This window comes from Vulpes vulpes, chromosome X (assembly GCF_048418805.1).
Source record: "Vulpes vulpes isolate BD-2025 chromosome X, VulVul3, whole genome shotgun sequence".
Classification (NCBI taxonomy): domain Eukaryota; kingdom Metazoa; phylum Chordata; class Mammalia; order Carnivora; family Canidae; genus Vulpes; species Vulpes vulpes.
In genome coordinates, this window is record NC_132796.1 from 22130733 (window position 1) to 22153172 (window position 22440).

The following is a 22440-nucleotide window of genomic DNA, read 5'->3' on the forward strand; positions in this document are numbered from 1 at the left end:
TATATTTGGGAGCCTATTTGTAAGTCCTATCAGTTTATTTTTTTTAAGTTTTATTTATGTAATCTCTACACCTCACATGGGGCTTGAACTCCTAACTCCAATATCAACAACCACTTGCTCTTCTGACAGAGCTAGCTAGGTACCCCAGTTTAATTTTTTTTTTTTAATTTCTCAGTTACTGGAGAAATGTCCGCAATTTGTTGATATTAGTAAAAATAGTAGGAATACATTTCTCTCGGATTTGGATTCTTTAATATATATGAGATAACATTTCATCCCAGTGTTTCATGTATATGTACGTAGTTTCACAGTTTGATCATGAACAGGGAATTCAGTCAAGCTGAGTACGGATAATATAAGTGGGATATAAGTTTGATGTGCAATGAGACAGATTAGATTACAGAAACACAAGCTGAAGCCCAAACTTAGCTTATCACATGCCTATTTTTCTGTTAGGATTGTAGGAGATGAGGTCTTATATTATAAAAAGAATGAATGCTCCAGAAAATAGATAACTGATAGGCCTTCAAAAGTAGCGAATTAAATCATCTCTTTGGAGACTTACACTCTATTTCCTCTGTATTATTTTTTGCCCGATTTTGACCACTGTCCTCAGTTCTCTCACCTGGTATTTTCTGTACATGATTGGCAGTTCAAGAGTTCAGAAACAAGCTTTTTCCAGGTCTCTGTTAAATGACAATAAGGCTAAGTCTTCTCATTTTCATCTTCTTCATGTTTTGCCTATGAAAACAGACATAGGCCATTTGACCAGATTCTGGATGGAAGCTGATTCTTCTAACTTCTGTGGTGTTCACTATCCAGGTCTTTTCTAAATAAAAGGGCTACAGCTTAAGCCACAGGAAAAGTGACTTAGGACCTTAGCCTGCACATACTATTAGAATATTTGATGAGATTTAATCAAAAACAAGAAAAAAAGTCAGGAATTAATTACTCAGATATGACAAAATACCAAACGGATATTAAACTAGATTTTCTTTTTTTTTTACTTTGACAGAAGACAGAAAAGAGGATGTTGTTTTCAAATATCATTCAATTAGATTTTGGGTCAGCATAACCAAAAGATTTCTTAATAATCTGAACTTTTTAGAAATAAATGAGATGAGCTCTATGACAAGTTTGAAATTACTAGAATAGTTCTACTGGAAATTATATATGCCACCCTCAGGGGTATTACTGTACATGTGATTTCTGTTTGGAAATGGAACATAAACTCCTCTGAAAACTAGGATTCTGCATTGACATTCATTCATTCATTCATTCATTTGTGGACAAACATCTTTTGAGCATTTCTAATGGGCCAGAGGCTGTGATAGGCCTTGAAGAGACAGTAGTAGATAGGACATAGTTCCTGCTTTTCAAGTGCTTAGATCTGGGGGGAGAGATAAGCAAAAATAGAATTCCAAGAGATGTGAGAGCATGATGTAAGCATGTACTAAATAGTAGGAAAGCACATGAGGAAGTCTTCCACTCTGTTTGAGTAAAGGCTCCACAGTGTTAAGAGTATACAACCCATTTGGAAAAATGGAAAAACATACTAAACTATGATGCTTATGCATAGAAAGTAAACCGTGCTATAAGCAAACACCGATGGGTAAGCAAACACTGATGAGTAGACTTGTCTCTTGATGGAGCTGTTAGTAAAAGTACATATGACTTAAAGTTTGGTCAATAGTAGAGAAAAATCATTAAACTATTTCATAGCAAATAAATCACTTTAAACAGCAGGGGGCACTAAATATTAGCAATTTTGCAATATATAAACATTTAAGTGACACTAAATGATCTTTTTATTTATAACATTTATATAAAATTTTAATGTGAGCAATAATGTGTAAGTTTGGTGAAAAATCTGAATATCGCACATATTTCTGTTGTTCACAGTTAGTACCTACATCATGCAATTCACTTTGGTTTAGAGTGCTGTAATAAGGAGACAGGATGAAGAAATGAAATAAAGTAAAATTTGGGAATTAGTTTACAAGTGAATATAATTTGGGTAACATGAGACTTTTATTCTCCAGGTTTGCACAGAGTAATGAAAAACATCCAGAAAAACAACAGCTCATATGCTACTACTTTCTGTTATCAAAAGTATTGGAGTAGAAGGTTTGAGAGGTTACTAGAAGTTTGAGTGTCGAGTGTGGGGTCAAGAGTTAGCCTTGTGATGAATTAGTCTCCCACACAAATGGCACAAATCGGGGAGATGGCCACACTAAACATAGCTCCTCTACATTATTTTATGTTATTTGAAAATCTATCATGAGAAATGAATTGATTTCCATCTATAGGTGTTTTAGTCATCAGATATTGCCCACTGAAGAGAAAATATCTGTGGAAACAGAAACATCTTAAGCTACTTAGTCAGAATCATTGTCTAGAGTCTGGAGGTCAGGGGAAGTGCAGAACAAGAGGAAGTAGAAAAAAATCGATTCAGAGGACTGTGGTAGGAGCAAGAGGATTTAAAAGAAAAGTTTTGTATTCTATTTCGTTAATAATAGTAATACAATCTATTTAATCCTTAATATATCTTCTAAATCTTTAAATTAAATACAATCTATTTAGTCCTAATATATCTTCTAAAATCTTCCTTGTGAAATTATGTTGTTTCATCTTTTAAGTATTCAGAGTTGGCGGTGTTGTCTTCTTGTTACAAATGCAAGAGCTGAGGCTTAGAAAGTTACATAAATTGCCCAAATTCATGGAGTCAACAATGGGCAAAATGAGATTCAGACCTCTTGTCTTTTTGCTTGCAAATACCGTGGCTTTCCAATATGCCAAGCTTAGTTGGAGTAACACAAGTACTACTTGTGATCTCACCTTCCTTGTTGAACCCATTCATCCCATGTGCTGCAAGGAGGCCTAATTCCATAGCCAGTCTGGATGACACCTGCCTTGCTGGAATGTCTGTCACACAGTGCTACTGCACTTTAGTTGAATCATAACATAACCTCTCTGAAAATTAAAAAAATAAAAATAAAAATAAAAAGCCAGGCTCTTACTTTCCTGCACCTGTAATGTGAGAAGTCAGACAAACCCGGGCAGACAGTTTGTAGAAGTGGTCAGAAAGCAAACTTCAAAGTGATGAGTCCCAAGATAGAAGATTCTGAGTCATTGGTCAAAAGAGGCCTTCAGAAAAAAGCCTTGTGGTATCCAGATTATTCCATCAAAGTGAAAAGGCTCTAACAGAATCAAAGGACAGCTGGGTGGTTTTGTCGTTAGGTATCCATTCCTGGTTTGCTGGCTCTGACATCTCAGCGAGCATTACCCAAGTTGGGTTCTGTAGAACTTTAGTTCTGCCAGATTTTTGAAAGGAAAAAACAAAAACAAAAACGAAAACCCACAAAAAAACAACACTATGGCCAAAATATACGTTTGGGAAATTTTCCCCTTGTTCCCTTTTGCAGGTGCATAGAAAGGTAAATTATTTATTTTAAACAGAGCAAATTTTTTTTAGATTTTTTTTTATTTATTAGAGAGAGAGAGACAGAGACAGAGACAGAGACAGGCAGAGGGAGAAGCAGGCTCCATGCAGGGAGCCCGATGTGGGACTCGATCCCAAGTCTCCAGGATCACACCCTGGGCTGAAGGCAGCGCTAAACCGCTAAGCCACTGAGGCTGCCCTAAACAGAGCAAATCTTAACATTTGACCACTGAATTATTTTGGTTTCTAGTAACACTTATTAACCTACAGAAACAATTTTCTGAGTAGTATACATTGGGAAATTCTATACCAGAGCAATGACTTCTAGTTTTTTCACCAACTAGAGCCTTCCCGTTATATTTCCGACTTAGGCCCCATATTTTCTTTCTTTTTTTTCTTTTTTTAGGATTTTATTTATACATGAGACACAACAGAAAGAGGCAGAGACATAGGCAAAGGGAGAAGCAGGCTCCATGCAGGGAGCCTGATGTGGGACTTGATCCCTGGATCACGGGATCATGCCTTGAGCCAAAGGCAGATGCTCAACCGCTGAGCCATGCAGGCGTCCCGACCTCATGTTTTCAAAATGATTTTCACTAGTCTTTAGAAAATGTATCCAAAGACTACTGTTAGACTTCTTGGAATACTGGCAGGGGGAGAATCCTACAGACCCTTGTTACTCTTTCTGGAGTTTCCTTGACTTACATATTTGAAACAGGGAATCACTACTCTAAGAAGAAATTGCTTATTAGGAAGATTCTATTCATTACTGTCATATTTAGTTCTTTTATGGTTAGAAAACCATTGCCAGATCCCCAGCATGTTTTGTTAAGCCCGTAAAAGTGTGGGAATACTGCTGCTTTCACTTTGACTAAGGAAGTTTATCAATGTGGACATGAGGGGTTCCACTTCAATCTTCATCAGGTAATTCATATTCTAGGTTCCGTGTCCTTCCTGCTAGCCTGGTCTGAGCCCAGTGGTTTGGCCAACTTCTGATACAAGTGAATCATACACTCATGATCAAGAAAAATTTCAACTGTATTCATTATTCAAATTTTAAAGGAAAATCCTTATTTTGGGTTTTCTTGAGCTCTACATCTTTTTCTATTTTTATGAAGGATGGTATTTCTGAATTGGAAACAAGAAATCATTAATAGGTATTTTTTAAAAAAGATTTTATTTATTTATTCATGAGAGACACACAGAGAGAGAGAGAGGCAGAGACACAGGCAGAGGGAGAAGCAGGCTTCATGCAGGGAGCCTGACCTGGGACTTGATCCCAGGTCTCCAGGATCATGCCCTGGGCTGAAGGCAGGCGCTCAACCCCTGAGCCACCCAGGGATCCCAATTAATAGGTATTTAATACCATACTTTAATATATATCTACCAGAATATATATTAAATTCTGTTTTTCGAACTTTTATCATTATGCAAACTTTCTTTTTTTTTTTTAAGATTATATTTATTTATTCATGAGACACACACACACAGAGAGGCAGAGACACAGGCAGAGAGAGAAGCAGGCTCCACGCAGGAAGCCTGATGTGGGACTTGATCCCCGGGATCCAGGATCACACCCTGAGCCAAAGGTGGCGCTAAACCGCTGAGCCACGGGGGCTGCCCCACAAACTTTCTAATAAAGTATTTAAACTCACCAGAAGGGGATCCCTGGGTGGTGCAGTGGTTTGGCGCCTGCCTTTGGCCCAGGGCGTGATCCTGGAGACCTGGGATCGAATCCCACGTCGGGCTCCTGGTGCATGGAGCCTGCTTCTCTCTCTGCCTATCTCTCTGTGTGTGTGACTATCATAAATAAAAAATTAAAAAAAAAAACTCGCCAGAAGGCATTTTTTTTTACATTATCTAAGCTATGCATGACACACAAATGGAAAACATTAAATACTTTTTTCTTTGTTGGTATTAGATATGAATGTATTACCATTCACATAAGCATCAACAAGTTATTATCTGATAAGATACCTTTTTCTTTATTTGAATTTTGAATTGTTCGATTTGCTTTATTTATTTTCCACATGCATTATGTCTTGGTTATAAGAAATGAGACTTCTATTTTGGAAAAATCATCATGTTGCTTATCAGTGTGCATTAGGGGCTCTTTTGTTTGTTGGCTTTTGTTTGCTACCTGTCTTTGTGGGTTTATTAACTCAAGAGATATAGTATTTGCTTTTCTTAATTGCCGTGAACCCAGTACACACCCATACACATACAAACATGCTGACGATAATTTTATTATATTTCTCATTATGTTCTAAAATAATGGAAAATTTGTCTAATTAAAATATCGCTGTGTGGCATAAACTGAATCCAGGAAATATTAAGTGGGGATTTTAAATCTGTAAATACATAAATACCTTCTGGAAAGTATGTCACATCTATGTCCACCAAAAGGAAGGGCAATGAACCCAGTAATTGGAGCAAAACATGGGATGGCAATGACCACACACATACAGACTCACTGTCTCCCCCAAACATATACACTTGCATACTGTGCTAAAAGTCCAATATTTCCAAAAAGTGTCACCAGACTCTTTTATACCCTTACCATTTGTTTGAAAGAGAGTATTGTTGAAAATCATTGAAAAGAGTGAGGATACGAGTTGTTCACATCTATTCAGGTTGATATGTGGGACTGGTCTGGTTAGGAGTCTGACAGCTTTAGTTTAATTTTGGAAGGTACTAACAGTTCATTTAACTATGTCAAATGCCAAAATCACCTGGCTTTTAAAGAATGTTGCCAAGTGTTCTCAGCACCTTAAATTCCAAGACTATTTTGATAACCTATGCAAATATGATTTATTTGTATCTGTGGCGGCCCAGGGCAGGCTGCACTAAGATAGGCCACTTTGGCATAAAGATCATTTTAAGTTAAAAGTAATCAAAACCCAAGTAGATGCAAGAAAAGCCCTTTGCCTCCCTCACAACTACCTATGTTTACATTGGAAAGGAGAGCCTGTAGCAGGAAGAGAGCTCTCTGCCTAAAACGGTAATTTTTGTTTTTCAAATGTCTCCTATCCTAATGGCCTTCTCCCGGTTGTGTCCATAGACCCTGATCCTCTCCCGAGATCCTATGAGCTTAGCATTGCTCAGTGTCTTTGGAATTTCCTGTCTGTATTGGATTCCCCATATGTACGGCTATTAAATTTGATTTTCTCCAGTTAATCTGTCTCATGTCAATCTGATTCTAAGTCCAGCTAGAAGGATCACAGGCAAAGGAAGCTCTTCCTCCCTGATATATCTCTACTTTAAATGAATATTTGAATGAATGAATATTTGAATGAATGAATGAATATTTGAATGAATGAATATTTGAATGAATGAATATTTAAATGAATATTCATGCTTTTTACGTAAAAAATTATAAATATTGTTTTCTAAAACTGCCTGGAGAAGTCTATATTCTTCTGATAATTCTCTTATCACATTCTCTTTGTTAAAATCTTGAAAATAGGACTTCTTGACAATGTGCAAGAGGAAAAAGAGGAAATCTACTGAAATACAAAGGGGAGCACTCCTCCTTTCTCCAGTCAGGGTCTAGAAGGAGTTTGAGAAAACAAAAAGAATGAAAAATAAATTGCTTTTCACAAGTCTTCATATATAAGTTATTAAATTCTGATCAGATATATACATTTATACACGGATAATTATTATCATTAAAGTCAGACTTGGGGAATCTTAGGATTCTGTATTATTGTGGTTTCTTTATATTTTTATTTCCTTAGCACTATTTTTTTTTTTGCTAGCCATATCTTTTGAAAAAAAAAAAGAATATTGTAAGCAGACTGATCTATTTTGAGCTCATTTTACCTATGAACACATTCTTTTAAATAGAAATTATTATTTGATTTGAAGAGAAGCAGAATATGCTACCCAAGATATGCCTCTTTGGTTTAAGGATTGTTTTAGGCTGATTATTTTTCAGAAACAGCAGACATAGAAGCTCTGCATACTGAGTAGAAGGTCACCTTTTTCTAAGAGACATTTACATTTATAAGGGAAATCTCCATTTGTAAGGGTGTCTCTCCCTGCTGTGCCAGGAAGAGGACTCTAAATCTCTAGAAAATGTTTTGTTTTTGTTTTTGTTTTATTTTAATCTCTAGAAGCTCTTATCCTTGGAGAGGGTAAGGATTTAAATCTGCACCACATTCTTACCCTTGTTTACTGTGCTTTTCCTGGTCACTTCCCTTAACTGACTCCCCACCCCCAGCATCTTCCTTTGTCTTTAGCTGGAGATGGTATTACAGTGGTGGCTTGTGCCATTTCTGAGAGTTACTCAGTTTTCCTGGGTCTCTCCTATGCATAGAGGAGGCATACATCTAATTTAACTTCTGCTTGTTTTTTTCTCCTATTAATCTGTCTTTTATTCCAGGAGGGTCTAAGTCAAGAACCTAGAAGGATAGAGGAAAACTTACTTTTGAGATCTAATGATTACAAACTACCCTACCAATGTTTAGTAAGACCCTAAATTAAAAAGTTGTTAGTGAAAGGGGTGCCTGGGTGGCTTAGTCGGTTAAGCATCCAACTCTTGATCTCAGCTCAGGTCTTGATCTCAGGGTCATGAGTTCAAGCCCTGCACTGGGCTCCATGCTGGGCATGGAGCCTACTTAAAAAAAAAAAAAAAATTGTTAGTGAAAAATGCATGTCTAGAAGCTCACAAAAGTCATTCAAATGGAGGCACAAAGCACCTGACAATAAGTCACATACAATATGTACTATCTCCGCCGAGGAGAGAAAAAGTGGGATATTAAATGGTGACAAAGAACAAAACTGGTTTATAAATCAAGGCTTAGAATAAATCCTCATTCTTTGCATTACAATCTCTATGTTCATGTAGTTGTATTTTCATTCGCAATAACTATATGTGCTTAAAAGTATTTAAGTATATAAATATGTACTTAAATGTAAAAATATTGCTAGGTTGTTAAACTTTCTTAGCATGACCAAAATTCCCAATTCTGTAAAAAAAAAAAAGAAAAGAAAAAGAAAAGAAAAGAAAGAAAGAAAGTCACCAAATGATAGCAACGCTTTCCTTAGAAACACTTGACAGAAAGTAACTTTTGTTCTCTTAGTAACTGCAACACCCAATCAGTGTACTGGTCTATTTTTTCAAAGCTGCATAATAACTGTGAGAGGTGGCTGTGCACTACGAAAAGCATCTCAAGATACTCTTTTTACAGACAATTAAATATTTCCTTATAGTTTTGTCACTAATGTAATTTGCTCACTCTGCTACTCGTCTATTCTCCTCTAATATAAAATTAGTCTTTAAAACAGGAGAAATATATTAAAGTTTTAAATGTATGAGTCATGCTCTATTATGTTAAATAAAAGTCAAACATTTTGTGATAGGCCATGTTGACTATACTGCTGAGATTCTTCATGTGAGATGTAAATGAGTTTATTACTGTAAAAATGGGTTGACATCATTTTTAAGGGCTACTTGGACACGTTAGAGAATGTGAAATTAAAGCAGAACATCAGAACGAAAATCTCTGAAGAAACATGCTTGTGTTTGATAAATGAAACCTGTTTTTCTTTTTTTCTTCACGAGCAAAACAAAATATAAGGTTTAATGCAATTTACTGACACTCTGAATTGAATTTTAAGCCTAGCATCTGTTTCTTGGATGACTGTGGGCTTACCACCCAGGGTGTTGAGAGACTCATATGAACTGACTAGCTTCTCTTTGTTCTGATCTCTATTTATCTCCTCAGGCCCAAATCTCTCCTCCTTCTGCAGAAGACTGAAATTAAGTAATGCTGCCTGCACTCTCTAATTTTAGTCCTAGCATTCTTCTGAGGATGGTGGGGTGGAGAGACTATATTGTGACAAATATTTCACCCTCTTCTTCAATCTAAGGATGATAATTTCAGTGTCGTTTATAATAGATATGGGAGGTTTAAAAATGTCTCCCTCTTAGCAGCTGTAAAATTGTTATCATAAAATAACATGATTTTAGCCATTTCATTTCATTGCTTTAGAATCAGGAGGAGGAGTTATTTTGATTAGAGAGAAAAAAAGAAAAAGATTCTGTGAACTTCTTTCTATTCATCTGGAAAAAAATTTAAGTTTAAGGCTACAGTTGTTAAGAGATATTTAATTTTATATTATTATTTATGTCTCTGATTTATACATTTATTATGCCAGCTTAATGCTCAAAGATAATTTTTGGTGAGTGAAATTATAAAAAGCTTCAGTGGTTTTTATATACTAAATCTCAATTCCAAAATCTCCATATGTTGGGATTTACATTTCCAATTCATGTAGTCTGATAGTATTATTTCCTAATCCCCTCTCTGATATCATTTCAATTTTTAGGTAGCTATAAAACCATTTATAAGACGTTAACGGTGGCTTCTTTCAGTTTGACCCAGTTATGGATTCTTTATTATTCTTACTGACACATACTCTACATGGTAACGATGGCATATAAAAGCATTTGAGTTGACTGAATGAGCTATGAAAATTTAAATTCACAGAAATGATAATGGAAACCTGAAGGGACCTGGGGGAAGCACTAACTGTGGTCACACTTTGAACTAAGTAGTCTAATTTCCCAGGTTACTCCACAAATTCAGTATTTATAGTAGCATAAGCCAAATGTTTAGGATTTGCTGCTAATAATGGCAGAAACCTTCCCAAAGACATTAGAGTCCACAAGACAGCACATACAATTAAACCAAAAATTCTTGTATGACATATGCTGTGATTGGGGTCACAGATACTAAGGGAATGTGGTGGTGGAAAAGTGCCTTGTGTAGATTGGGGAAATGATCAAAGTCTTTCTGAAGAAGGAGACACTGATATTGAGATCTGCAGGTTGAGTGAGTATTAGGTGAAGGAGAGATCCGGAGAGAGCATAAATAAAGAGCATGATCCATTGGCCAAGCTGAAGGAGATTCCACGGGGAAGCCATGTGGTTTTGGTGAGATTAGGGGAAAGAGAGACAGAGTGACTGCTTGTATTAGTGGGTGATGGCTTCATAGAGCTGAGTTCTGAGAATTTGGCTGAGTGGCCAAAAGGCATTCTGTAGAAGTCCTTAACCATAACGGTGGCTTCTGGCTATTGCACTAGAGATTCACCTTCTATTCTTTTGTAAATTTTTTTCCACCTCTGGAAAAAAATATTCACACTCTTCAAACAATTCAGTTACTCTTCTACGGGATTTCTCTCCTCCCAGTTCTTATCTTCCAGTCTAAAAGCTTTCTGCTTGGCCAAACTCATTTCTTTTATTTGCAGCTGAAAAGGAGAACTCTCTGTCTTTTTCCAGAGGCAGTCCAAAGGAGACATAAGTTTAGCTCCGGTGCCCTGGTGGCTCAGTAGGTTAAGTGTGGGACTCTTGATTTCCACTCTGGTCGTGATGTCAGGGTGATGACATCCAGTCCCACCTCAGGCTCAGTGCTGGGCGTGGAAACTGCTTGGGATTCTCTCTTTCCCTCTCCTTCCTCCCCTAACCCACGCGTGCATGCATGCATGCACACATATGTACGCTTTCTCTCAAAAAAAAAAAAAAAACAAAAAGGGGGGGGGGAGGAAAAAACTGAAATTTACCTCATAAACCACTTGTCACTACTAGGAATTTGGGCAGCTTTTAAAAGTTAGCACTGGTTGATATTTGAATGGATTTATTCGCAACTACAAATGATGACCTCTACTCTAAAATAAACTTGTATTTACAATGATGTTTGTTCAGTTGTATGTGAAGGACTTTGTATAGAGGAAAGGCAATAAACATATGGAAGGCAGCTATCAGGTTTGCTAGAGTCTCCAGAAATTCAAAGAGTAAGATTTTTCAATTATCCCAAGGGCAGTTTTTAGATACAAAATGCAAAATAAAAATTATTCACCAGAAAATATTTTTTGTATATGCTGAGTTTGAATGATGCAAAAGAGAAACTCAATGTAAACCATCATTTGCCTAAGAGATACACTGTGTATTTTTAGACAAGATGTTAATTTTACAACTTAAAATTAGCTTATCCTTTCCTTCTCAGAAAAGTCATGCCTGAAAAAAGACCATTAAAAATAAATAAGGTAAATAAAAATATAATTGGCACCTAAACATAAGCAAACAAACAAAACTCAATTTATATTGCATAGTTAATAGTAGCACTGTTGAAATAGAGCCATCTGTTCAACTTGAAAACTTCATTTTGAAACTGTTACTAAGTATAGCCAACAATAGTCCTGGATATCCCATTATCCAAAACTGGTTCTCCTTTAAGAATATTCATGAATTATTTTTACGGTTAAGACATTTCTCTAAAATTTTACAGAGGGCTTCCCAGTTTGATTAATATTTTTTTTTATTTTTTTCAAAATCACTCATAACAGATTTCTTATGTTTTTAAAATATTTCCCATTTTTTCCTATTTTCCTATTTATAGGCCATGTCTCTATAGCTGTGTTGTGGGCTATCCAGAATACATGATTATTACATTGTTCTCTTCACTTTTAGATATTTCTACCTTAATTACTAACTAGAGACAGCAAGTGACTCCTCAGCACAATGCATGAGGGAATTCTATAGAGAATAAACAGTTCTGAATTAACAAAGGGTTATTGAGTCCCAGGGAAAAGAAACAAGATTAACCAGAAATGATAAATAAATGCATGGCACTGTGCAGTGCATCCATATATTACTTCTGTTAGCCCAGAGAGGACGCCATAGAGCAAGCAGTGGAGCTTACACTAGAATATGTTTCATGAGAAGAGGGATTTTTGTATTTTGTACACTAAAGTATCCCAGGTGCCAAAGAGAATATTTAACCTATAGTAAATGTTCCATTAAATATGTGTTGAATGACTGAACAAGGGAGAAGAGGAGATACGATATAACATTTATCAAATGTAGGCATTGTGGGAGTTCCTGGGTGGCTCATTTGGATAAGTGTCCTATTGATTGAGGCTCAGGTCATGAACTCAGGGTCATAAGATTGAGCCCCTTGTTGGGATCTGCATTTGGTGTGGAGTCTGCCTGAAGTTCTCCCTCTCCCTCTCCATCTGTCCCATCCCCCAGGTTGAATACGCTCTTGTAAATAAATAAATAAAATCTTAAAAGAAATGTAGGCATCATAATGAGCACTTCACAATATGATATCTTAATGAATCCACACAATCTTCATGAAGGAAACATGAGTCTTTCCATCTTTTTCTTTTATTTGTTTTAAAATTATTTTTAAGTAGGCTCAATGTCCAGCGTGGAGCTTGAACTCACGATCCTAAGATCAAGAGTCACATGCTCCACTGGCTGAGCCAGCGAGGTATCTTCTTCTTTTCTTTTTACCCGAAAACTACTGCTTAGATGGTGAGTTTAATTATCCAAAGGTTCATAGCCAGTAATCAGCAGATGTGGCAATCAAGATTTCTCTAATAGGCTGCCCAAATAATACACCAGCAATGGTATCAGACTACTCATAAAATGGACCAGAAAGAGTAACAGATAAGTATTGTCATTGTTCGTGGGTGCCTTCACATGGAGAACCCGTGATTGAAGAAGCAACAGAGTTTAATTACTGTGGATGGAAGACACCACAGATCTAATCAACTGCCAAGACTCACTGCTGAGAGCCACCAGTAAAACATAGCACTGGGATTCTCTGTTGACAGGTAAAATGTTTAAAGAAAGTTTTACATTGCTGTGTTAAGGAAAACAATTATTACTTGGTGGTCACTATGAGTTTCTAATTGGTGCTATAACATATTAGTCACAGACATAGTGGTTTAAAACAATGGAAACTAATTAATTATTTTAGAGTTCTTTAGTTCCAGAAGTCCAATGTGAGTTTCAATGGGTTAAAATTAAGGTTTGGTAGGGCTGCATTCCTTTCAGGAGGCTCCAGGGAAAAATCTGTTTCCCTTGCTCATACAGATGTTGGCAGAATTCAGTTCCAAGAGAAACTCTCCATTTCCTGCTGGCTGTCATCTGAGGGCTGTCCTGAGCACCTTAAGGGTCTTTCTTTCTTTCTTTGAACCTTGCATACTCCTTCATCTCAGAACTAGCAGTGGGGCACTGAGTCCTTCTTAAGGCTGTTTTCCCACTGACCTCCTTGTTTGCCCTTTTCTTCCACTTTTTTAGGTCTTGTGTCATTAAATTTGGCTTACCCAGGATAATCTCTGCATCTCGAGGTCCTCAACCTTAATCACATCCACAAAGTCCCTTTTATCATGTAAAGTAACATAGTCAGAGGTTTTGAGGATTAGGGTACTGATATCTTTAGGAGGTCATTATTCTGGCTCCCACAGTGACCATATTGATGTGTAGTTCTCTTAACATTTTGATGGACATAAAGATTTCTAAACTTTTAATATATTTTGCAATCAAGAGATAGGTTAATTCCTAAAAAAATAAATAAGACAGAGAGATAACATAATTCCTTACCAAGGAACTTAGATGGCTTTTCAGTGATCTCTTAAATCATAACTAGTAAGTTCTTTTTATAAATCGAAATATATTTGACATATAACATTGTGAAAATTTAAGGTGTATAACATGTTAATTTGATACATTTATACATTGTAACACGATTGCCATTGTAATGAAAATTAGTACCTCTATCATGTCACATAATTATCATTTCTTTTAAAAATATAACCCATCATTCAGAATTCAGGTAGTAGGACTTCTTCCAAAAAAGCACTGCACTATTATCTATCAAGTCTTTTTCTTCCCCTCCTTTGAATGTAGTCCTATCTTTTATTTATGTCTAAAACTTTTCTTGTTGATTTTAGATTAGAATCTGGATCTGTAACTGATTTTCTTTTAGTACAGACCTCGAAAGTGGTTTCTTTGCAGTCACTGAGTAATGACCAGGGCTTGACAAGTGGGAAATAGAGCTGGCCTTGTTCCCATAACTGCATATCCCAAACTAGTTAACTACCATCCATATATCAGTTTGAGCTTTGGGAAAAAGCAAAAGCAGGGAATTAGAAGGAAAATAAGAAAGAAAGAAAAATGAAGGAAATACTTTAGAATGCATTACTGCATCTATTTTAAATACACAGTTATATACTAAAAATTCTAAGAAAACAAATCCTGTTTGTAACAGAATGATAAAAATGTTCTTCAGATTTCTGACACCCAAATCTGACAGCAATGGAGGTAAGAGCTCAAATATTCTAAAAGGATACCCCAGACACATCAATGCCTAATGGACAAAGCAGTAGCCAAACTGGTTTCATGACCATTATCCATGTTTCCTGCATATAAGAAAAAGCTGAAGATTCTTTAATGATATTTTTTCTAAGAAGAATTTCATAGGAGTAGAGAATGCTATGACATTTCTGTCCATTCCTCAATTCAATCTTAGGGTCCTCAAGAGACCTACTCTGGATTCTTACTGAATTGCAGAATTTGATAGGCTACCCGTATAACAGTGCTGGAGCAGAGCACTAACAAGATCTTGGACAAACCTGGCATATCTTCAAGTATCTGGGAGAATCCATAAAGATGTATGGAAAAGTGTGAAGCCAAGAGTTAGAGTAATGTATCTGTGATGGGAACTACCATTAGGCATATCGATTCCTGTAATTTGGTAACAACTATGGGAGTTTTCCTGATAGTCACGTGAATGCCTGTATTATTGAGGTTAATGCAAAGTTGTACCATGGATTAACAGAATGACAACTTAGTTCTCATTTATGCAGAGTCTTGTATACATCAGGTATCCAGGTGGCTCTCCTTCATCTTAAAACCATGCCACCTGAACATATGACTCTCTAGATTGCCATCTAAGGTAAGAGTGAGGTGATGCACAACATGTGATTCCCTAACCTGGACAATATTCTCTTTTGTGATTTTTTGAAGCTCCATTCACTCATGCACATAAACAAAACAATACAAAACAAAACAAAAATGATGTGACTGCTAGTGGAATATAAAGGATGGTACTTGTCTAGAAGCAATTCTAGGAACTAAATATAAAATGCTAGGTTACAATTTAAAAGATCAATAGATAAATAGAAGACATCCAAGTTTCTTGGTAAAAAAATGTCATCTTTTTTTCTGCTAGATCCTTTATCCAACAGACAGGGTCTTTCCAAGATGACTCAAGTGGGCCCCTTTATCAAGCAGGGCAAGTAGTCAATTAGTACTCAACACATATTTCTTGAGTTTCTTAGCTTTTCTTAATTTCCCCTGAAGTTAGTTTGGAGCCATCATGATAGCATGTTCTGAAAAACAAATGGTAAGTGTATACCATGTGTACCACTTCTGGAATGAGGTGGGTGATCTTCAGTGTGTATGCGTACGCACAATAAAATGTAATTTTCAAAGGGAATAAAGGGGAAAGGAGAAAAAATGAGTGGGAAATATCAGAAAGGGAGACAGAACATGAGAGACTCCTAACTCTGGGAAACAAACTAGGGGTGGTGGAAGGGGAGGTTGGTGGGGGGTGGGGGTGACTGGGTGACGGGCACTGAGGGGGGCACTTGATGGGATGAGCACTGGGTGTTAGTCTATATGTTTGCAAATTGAACACCAATAAAAAAATAAATTAAAAAAATAAAAAATAAAAAATAAAAAAATAAAAAATAAATTAAAAAAATAAATGTAATTTTCAAATATAGTGTTGTTCTACTTTTACTCCCTCTAAATATACTATTTAATATAGGAACAATTTGAATTCTAGATGTGACTAGTTGTGATTTTAAGTAAGCTATTTAACTTCCAAATTGTCATTTTCATCATCTATGTAATTGGAGATTAGAATATACCTATTGGCCTCTAGTTCATAATAGTAAACTGAGAAGATTTATGGCCTTGCCTTCCCCTCAGAGTACCAGTAAAATTACAGAAAATATTTGAAATGTATATTATAGGTCAGGAAAAATCAAAAGGATGCCATTAGGAACCTTTTTTTTTTTTTTAATTCCTGGAAAATAGAATTGAGGCATACATTGTTATGGAAAGGATAATGGATTCTCAGCTGATGATTCAAGATCTTCCCCCCCCCAAAAAAAAAAAAATCTTCCCAAAAGAATTCTGTAAATTCTTAAGAGTGTATTGCTATGTAAAAATATAAATACTCTTCAAAAGAACAACTGTTTAGTTTATTAGTTTATTAGTTTAGAGGAACAACTGTTTTGTTGTCATTGTCATTATCACTGGGGTTTTGTTTTGTTTTTTCATGAAGGTATGAGCTGACTGGCTTAGTTGGGCAGTCTGTTCCACGTGATTCTAGGTTGGGTTGCCAACATCTAGAAGCTCAACTGGGCTGGAATATCCAACATGCCTCATTTATGTCTGGCACATAGATGGGGACAGTTGAAGTGTTGAGCTACTCAGCTCCTGTACTCAGCTAGTACAGGATACTAAGATGACTGGGTCTTTCACTCTTTCCCTAGAGTCTCAGGGCCTCTCCTCCTTGTGGCTTTTCCATGTGGTCTCTATGTAACTCCTCTCCAGTAGGATAAATTACTTACATAACAGCTCAGCACTCCCCAGAGCACAAAAGCATAAAGTGGTCAGGCCTTCTCAAAGCTTAGGATTGGAACTAGCACAACATCCTTTCATTACATGCCATTGAAATAAGTGAGTCACTCAGTCAACCCAGTTGCATCATGGAAGGGGGATATACATGGTTGTGAATATTCAGGTAAGCCGGTGGCTGTCTTTGAGATTACTTACCCCACTTATTCATTGGAGCATTTTATTAAGAATTAGCATTCTGGGGATCCCTGGGTGGCGCAGCGGTTTGGCGCCTGCCTTTGGCCCAGGGCGCGATCCTGGAGACCTGGGATCGAATCCCATGTCGGGCTCCCGGTGCATGGAGCCTGCTTCTCCCTCTGCCTATGTCTCTGCCTCTCTCTCTCTCTCTGTGTGTGACTATCATAAATAAATAAATAAATAAATAAATAAATAAATAAATAAATAAATAAATTTTTTAAAAAAAGAATTAGCATTCTTTTTTTTTTTTTTTTTAAGAATTAGCATTCTGAAGAGCTATTAGACCATCAGCTCCTCCTTTCCCAAGCAGATGACTAAAGGAAATGTGCTCTTGACCCAAGATTTTAGTATTTGAAACATGGTTGCAGTCATCAAAAGAAGAGGTCCTACTCATGATATCTGGGCCTGATAGAGAAGCAGAGCAGAATTTAATTTATGTCTAGTATTTTCACAAGAGAAGGTATTATGGTGGGAAAGTGTAAGTGTGTGGAATCAAGGAAAATCACTTTTAGCTAGCAGTAAACTATTCTAATGTGTTTCACTCTTAGAGTAAAGTGCCCTCCAGACACTGATGTCAACAGTCCAAATCAAGAAAAAAACATTGAAGAAACAATTCTCCATAATTGCAGAGAAATCTAATATTAGGTGCCTTAATTAATTAACCTATTCCACCATCCATGCATACAGAGCAGAAAAATAGCCAACCATAAAATAATAGAAAACCAATGTGATGGAAAAAACAAATGAAAACAAAAACTTGAACTACACACATGCAGGTGTGTGCACACACACACATATTCAGATTGATACCAAAATTAACCAAACAAAATATAAGTAAAGTAATAAAATTATGTGATGTCAAATAATTTGAATTTATATAGCAATTACAAACCAAAAAAATAATTATGTTATGAAAAAACTAAGAGAAAGAAAAGAAGTCCAGGAAGTTAATATATAATTTATGTGATTAAAAAACTTAATTCGATGAGCACTGGGTGTTATACTCTATGTTGGCAAATTGAATTTAAGTAAAAAAATAAAAAAATAATAAAAAGATAAAAAGCCTAATTCAATGTACAGAGTAAATACTAGCTAGATAGCAATAGAGACTAAGTTGGTATTCTAGAAGATAAAATTGGGGAAATTCTGCAGGTTGTAAAGCTAAACAAATACACATGGAATATTAGATAGAAGTTAACAGAAATGATTAATCCTTCCAGGTAATGGAGGGGAGGGAATAATTAGTTAAGAAAACAAATTAGAGGGATGCCTGGGTGGCTCAGCGGTTGGGGATCTGCCTTCAGCTCAGGGCATGATCCTGGGGTCCTGGGATCGAGTCCCGCCTCGGGCTCCCTGTATGGAGCCTGCTTCTCTCTGTGCCTGTGTCTCTGCCTCTCTCTCTCTGTGTGTCTCTCATGAATAAATAAATAAAATCTTTAAAAATAAATAAACCAAAATATTAAAAAATAGATTAATATTTTTTAAGATTTAAAATCATACTCACAGATATAAAAAAAGGCCCAAGATATTTTCAACAAGTCGATATTGGTTTTTGGCACCCGAGCATTCTAATCGAACTAATAGGAGTTTAGCGATATGGCAGTGAACTTCAGTCAGTAGAGGTATAATCATTCTATTTGCTTCTTGCTTTGGGTGAACTTTGGGAATCTCCTTGAATGAGGCTTCAGAGCCTTGACACTGCCATTCCAAACAAATTCCTTTTCAACAAAATCATATGACTAATCAATAACATTTTCTACCTGCACACCAGGCATTGTTCTAAGTATTTAAAACATATTACCTCCTCTAATCCTCACAGAAATCCTAGGCGGATTCCAGATTTCATGGTACCTGAGGCTAATGCAAGGTGCTCTTTATAAAAAAAAAAAAAATAGTACGAAATTATGAGCACAGAAACTGGTATGAAAATGAATATTTACGCGGTGTGAAAAGATACCCTGAGGAATTACTGGAGTGTTGGAGCTGATCTGTTTCTTTTGAGAAACTTCAGTTAAATTTTTGGAAATGACATTTATAAAATGCTTCCAGTTAGCCCTGATTTCCTTCCTCAGTTGTATAAGAACTTACACATGTGATAAGTCCCAAAGTTTAAGTTCCATTGGCTTCATGGTAAATTAGCCTTGGGGGATGAGTGTTATTATATTCATAAGGAAACAGAGGCACAGAACATAGCTGTTATAAAGAGCAAGGCAGGATTCAAACCAGGATGCCTGGTTCAAGAGTCTGAACTCTTTTTTTTTTTTTTTAAGATGTATTTATTTATTTATTCATGAGAGACACAGAGAGAGAGGCAGAGACATAGGCAGAGGGAGAAGCAGGCTCCCTGCAGGGAGCCCAATGTAGGACTTGACCCCAGAACCCTGGGATCACGACCTGAGCCAAAAGCAGACACTCAACCACTGAGCCACCCAGGTGCCCCAGAGTCTGCACTCTTGATAACCATGTTGTACTGCCAGTTTCTGGGCATCATGGAGAACTGTTATAAGGGAGAAAAGTTAACTTTGCATACCATCGGATTAAAATCATGTCTTTTTTGATTAACAATCTTATTTTTATGTTATTGATATATTCATCTCCATTGATGCAATCAGGAGTAACTTGTCTTTTTGAGTCCCAAATATGACAAAAGAGAAGTATGTTTGCATTTCCCCACAGACCCACAAATTCTGCCCATGATAGTCATCATATCTGGAACTATTTGCAATGTGTTTCCTTCAGGGGCCTTAGGTCTAGATTGTTCTAGATATTAGCCTCCCAATCAACCATCTTAAAGCATTGATGCTGGAGATCATGAACATTATGATCATTAGAGATTCCGATCCTCAGAGCGCCTGAATGAGAGTGGATGAAATGTAGAATCTGATCTCATACTCAGTTGGGAATACTGCAGAGGTGAGGCTCATTGATGATAATCTTTGTTTACTGAAAACTTTTTTTGATCACTCACTGTGATCAAAAGAATATGTGTGGCCAATAAGAAGATGTTTGGCAGACCGAAAGTAACTTTTCAGTGAATATCATTTATATAACCATAGAACTTTTTTTTTTTTCCTGTTAGGTTTAATGCCTTTAATTCGACTTGAAAAACATACTTGTTCCAATTTCACTTAATGTGAAATGCTGAGATCAGAGAGAGAACAGGGAGTCAGAGCATATATGCTATTTAAATTATTTTGGCTTTTATTCTAAGAATGATGCAGAATCGTTTCACATGTTGTGAAAAGAAGTATGACATCCAGAGGAGCCTGGCTGGCTCAGTCAGAAGAGCCATGTGACTCTTGATCCCAGGGTTGTGAGTTTGAGCCCCATATTGGGTGTGGAGGTTATTAAATGAATAAATAAATAAATAAATAAATAATGAACAAAAAAATAAAGTATCGATTTTTTTTTTTTTTAAGGGAATGCCTGGGCGGTGCAGTTAGTTAAACGACTGACTCTTGGTTTCTGCTCAGGTTGTGATCTCAGGGTTGTAGGATCATGCTCCGAGGTGGGTTCTGTGCTCAGCAGGGAGTCTGCTTAAGACCCTCTCTCCCTCTTCTTCTGCTCCCCACCCCCACCATGCGCACATGAGCATGCGTGCATGCTCTCTAATAAATTAATATATTTTTTAAAGAAGTATGACATCCTCAAGCAACAACTGAACTACCTACGTTGTTGTGCTGAGAATAAACATTACAGATCCAAGGGTTGAACAAATGAAGTAGATTAAGAGAATATTACAATAATTTTAACCAAAGATTGTGGTAATTTGGACCAGAGGTGAAGGCAATATGCTATCTGTACAGATGGTTAGGAGCAGTTGGATTTGGTAAATACTTGGAAAGTAGAGAAACTGGGATTTGTTGGGATACAATATGAGGGGAGGTGAGAGCAAAGGTACCAGGAGGACTTCCTTTTTTCAAACTGGTGACACTGAGAGGACAGTGCTGTTACTTACTGTGAGGGAGAAGACTGCAGCAGGTTAGATGGGGGAACCAGGAGAATCTTATTGAGATAGTGAGCTTGGGATTGTTGGGGCACAGGAAGGAGGGACAAGGCTACCATGGAGATCACCAGTCTCCAGGGCCTGTCTTCCTTCTTGTCATCATGCTGTGAAGGTGGACGAGAGGTAGTACTACCAGGAGCCTGCTGAACACTGGGTGACTAAGGCCTATTGCTTATCCTGCTGTTGAAACAGTAGGTATGTGGAAAAGGGGATCATGATACAGGGACCATTAGGAATTCTGGACTCTCCTCTTCCTTCAAGCACACGAATCATTTCATATTATGCTTTTCTTTATTGAATTAAGAAAGCAAACAGTAAGCATGCTCTTCATTTTGGAGATTCAGCATCCAATTACTTAAACAACAAGTTTTATTACTGAATGATCACTGCATCCAAAACAAAGTTTTGATTTTTTTGATATAAAATTTGGATGCAAAGTGACTCAGATGTTATAAAAAGTATGTTATAAATGCATGTATATTATTAAAGTGGATCAAAGTCAGAATGAATAAGTAAAGAAAAATAAGAGCTTTTTAAAACAAACAAACAAACAAAACGTGGGGCTGGAACTCACAGCCCTGAGATCAAGAGTCGCATGCTCCACTGACTGAGCCAGGTAGGATCTCCTTAATAAGTTTCATAAGCTTTTTTGTCTGTTCTTTTTTGGAGCACAGATCAGAATGTTTTAGGAAAAAAATGTTCATAAATGATTAAGTGATACCACAGTAATATAATTGTGTTAAATGTAGTCAGGATCTTTTAAGCATACTATTATATGAGTAACTAGAATGGAAACCAAAGGCCAAATTGAGAAAATAATTAAAGATACATAAGACCTTTCATCTGAGAAAAGAGAGATGCTTTGGAAAGACTGATCTTTTCTGATACACCACTAGAATGCAGCAAATGAACAGTGGCCCTTATATAAAAAGTCACACTTGGAGGGTTTTATTTTAAATTTGACTGTTTTAAATAAAACAATCCTTGAGTTAATCATTTTGAGTTTGACAGAGTCAAACAATAATTCACAAACCATAATGAACATAACTGTACTTAATTAACACTTTTTGTCAGGCTGCGTCTAAAAGAAACTAAAATATCTCACAGGTTTAGCTACCCCTCAAGATGTTTATCCACATATGGACAGTTGCTCTGATTTGGAGCAATTAGTGCACTGATATTGAATCTCGATTATTTTCTGCATAAAAAGCCCTCTCTGTGAATGAAATTGGTTATGATGCCCTTATTTGTGTCCCCAGCTCATCTGGTGTCTACTTCAGCAACTGTCATGCTCTATGTCAGGGGTCTGCA